The sequence below is a fragment of the Adiantum capillus-veneris genome, chromosome 22 (genome assembly GCF_014529385.1).
Source record: "Adiantum capillus-veneris isolate H3 chromosome 22, ASM1452938v2, whole genome shotgun sequence".
NCBI lineage: Eukaryota > Viridiplantae > Streptophyta > Polypodiopsida > Polypodiales > Pteridaceae > Adiantum > Adiantum capillus-veneris.
This window is the reverse complement of record NC_140952.1, coordinates 75916575-75919937: the sequence shown is the minus strand read 5'-3', so window position 1 is coordinate 75919937 and position 3363 is coordinate 75916575. Positions and strand designations below refer to the sequence as shown.

Below are 3363 nucleotides of genomic sequence, written 5' to 3'. Positions count from 1 at the left end.
TTCCTCTCCCTCTCTCGGCCATAAGCAAGCAAGAGCTTGAGAAGCTACCAAAGCAAAGAGAAGGGAATTTCGGGAAGCTTGGAAGGTGAAAGAAGCAAGGCTCTCTCTCCCTCTCTCGGCCATAATCAAGTGAAAGAAGGTAAGCAAGGCAAAGCGGGAGAAGAAGCAAGAACGAAGTCTCTCTCGTCCTCGACCTCGACTTTAAGGTTCAGTCCGTTAAGACTTCCAAAATGCTAAGGTTGTGTCCAAAGGTCAAACATTAGGGAAATTGGATGCTTTGTGTGTTTTCTAAAATTCTTCATGCATCCCTACATAGGAGGGGGCGAGCCTTGCAAGTAGGGGATGAGAGATAAAAACACACACACACACAAGCTCCCTTTACACAAAGGGAATGAGGGACACATGTCAGCTCCCTAGCACAAATGCCCACAAGGTGTACTCAAATCCTATTGGATGGCCTTGGAGGTGGACCAATGAGAATCTAGTTTATTTAATTTAAAAACACTTTATAAAAGAACCAATGGGAATTAAAATCTCTAGAAGACTATTGGACAGTCTCCCAAGGGGTCCAATGAGCATTTAGCAGCCCAATGGCTTGCCTGATTCCTATTGGCCAGGAGGCAAAGGGGTCCAATGAGAGTTTAGCTGCATTTATTAATTACGTAAAGCTCTCACAAAAGGGGAAAGGGGGAGATTTGCCTACAGATCATCCACATCATAGATTTGTTGCCATAGAGCCATCTATTCTTGTAGAGACACAATCACATTCCCCAATCATAAAGCGGATAGATATGGCTTGTGAGACATTGTCACATCAAGTTCCTATAGACCATGTTGAAGAGACCACAATAGAGGCCACACCATAGACATCAGATCCATAGGAGCCTAGTTTAGCCTCTACACCCCAGCAGTGCTACTTTAGCAGGGCACACAAGATATTCTAGCCATAGCTCAACTCATAGAGCTTACCATAGGACTAGACACTTTTATGTGCAAGGTAGAGAGATTCATGATAGATGTTTGTCTAGTGATGACACACTTGTGTGGATAGCAAGTCATAGAGCACATGATGGTGCATCACAGGGATGGCTAGCTTCTAGACGGCCCCTAGAGGCACATGGATTTTATGAGGGACATACACAGGTTTGGGTTCCTAGAGGTTGCATAGTAGCACACCCTACAATGAGCCCTCATAGTTCTTTTACACTTCCTAGAGCAGATACGCTACATCAGACGTGTCCAACAGGGAGACCATGACTGGATACAAAATGTTCCCGTCTACAACAGTGGACATCTACTATGAGACATTCTAGACCTAGAGTTAGATGAGCTAGACATTCACGACCACATGTGAGGAGAGCTCAATATACATTCATAGAGACATCGTGGACATTGAATATTTGGCTACCAAAGTGTTAGGCCAAGGGCAAGGCCAAGGGCCAGGACGGACATGCGGTCAAGGGGCGCTATATTTAGGGGCTAGGAGTCTATATATGGCACGGTTGGGTGGAGAGTTGCATGGTCCAGTCCCCCGCGGTCTTACATTGGTATCAGAGCTCAGGGGAGAAGGGGGAGGAAGAAAGAGGCATGGAGGCCATGGATCTTCGTTCTCTCTCTCTCTCTCTCTCTCTCTCTCTCTCTCTCTCTCTCTCTCTCTCTCTCTCTCTCTCTCTCTCTCTCTCTCTCTCTCTCTCTCTCTCTCTCTCTCTCTCTTTGCGGTTCATGGAAGCTCGCCCTCCTTTCGGTGAAGAAGGAGCAGCATGGCAGAGTCCTTTCATGGATGCATGGCAAGGTCGTGCTGCAAGAAGGACATGGCAGAGAGGGAAAGCAAAGGAAGGCATGGCTCTTTGGCTTTTCTCTCTCTCATCTTCAACCGGGCATGTCGAGATTTCTCGGCACAGAGAACCCTGGGCAACAACCCTAGCATGGAAGAGGGTGTGTCGGCGACCTGAATCAAATCGGCCATGCATGGTCTCTAGAGAATCGCCTTGGGCCAAGGAAGCGATGTCGACACAGTCTCTTGGCCAGTCAGCACCTGTAGCACGTCCCCATGCAAGGTTTTTGGCCTGCGCAGGCGGCAGCTGCTGCCATCGCCCAAAAAAGTTTTCTTTTTACATTGGTGGGCACCCTAGGGTGCCCACAGGCCACCCCAGGGGCCCCTCCACACCAACCAGGGCCAGGACACTGTCTCCTTCTCGAAATTGGCCAGGGTTGCGACTAAGACATGGCATCGGCAAGGCTGTATGGGCCGTTTTTCACACAGAATTTTTTTCATATATCTAAGACAATTGTATTCGACCTCGGCATTCCACCCTCTGCGTTTTTCTCAGGAAAGCACACACTATCTATACGATGGGCATTCTTTACAGCCGAGGCAACAGACTCCTGGGCCTTGTCGCCATGGCAATCGAAAGGGCTACCCGTCAACACAAAAGCGAGGTTAGGTGATTATGGTTGCATGCAACCAACCAAGCAAGCAAGTGCGACAACGACTGATGTAGCTCTTTGACCTTCAAAGGCAAGGTATGCATAGATTTGGTTTTTGTTTGCCAAAGTTTTTCAAACATGCTGTGTAATTTTTGCATGCACTAGACGAGTAAGTGTTTTGGCCTCGCATCCACAAGCAAGGCTGGTAACAACTATTTTTACACACATGCCAATCACAAGGTGCTTCTGTGGTTAGAACAAGCATGGCAAGCCTCATATACTTTGCCTGCAACATATATGAGTGCAATTTAGACACTCCCAACACAAGCACGGCTTGTGACAGTTGTTTTAAGCATTACCATTCTGTTGGCATCGAATCAATGTTTCACATGCCAACATGGCTCAAGCATGGCTTGAGTACTTGCAGCCCTGATCTGCTGCACGGATCATCAGCAGTTCACTTTTGATGCCCATGGAATCTCAAGGAGATCGGCACACCCTGTGGCTCGGCTTCATGAAGGGTGCACAGAGCTCGGCATGGCCGACCTCTTGTCACTGCTTTCAGAAGCCGACAAAGATGCTAGCCCAGAGCTAACCACTTACAGTTGAAATTGCTTGACAAGGTCAATTTTTTGTACATGATCGACAAGGTTGATTCTCTTTGCTATGGCATATGTCGTCAATAGCATTTGTTGGCAACGAGGCCAGACATAGTTATATGAAGCAAGGCTTCAATTTCTGCATCTTGCATTGAGCTTCCCCACGTTTGGTCTATGCTAGGAGCATACAAAATTGGGAAGGATTTGGCAATATGCTTGCAAGTTATTTCATTTCATGCCCGACGGGCATAACACGCCAACTCCCACTTGCACAGCAAATATGGCTATCAACCATCTATGAGACATCAGATATGGCTATGAGACATCTATCTGACAG

General features: G+C 47.3%; 1 pseudogene; it reads left to right on the top strand.

Moving 5' to 3' along the window:
- The first annotated feature begins 1760 nt into the window (after nt 1-1760).
- LOC147429613 (uncharacterized) lies at nt 1761-2444 on the top strand (annotated as a pseudogene).
- The last annotated feature ends 919 nt before the right edge of the window (nt 2445-3363 follow it).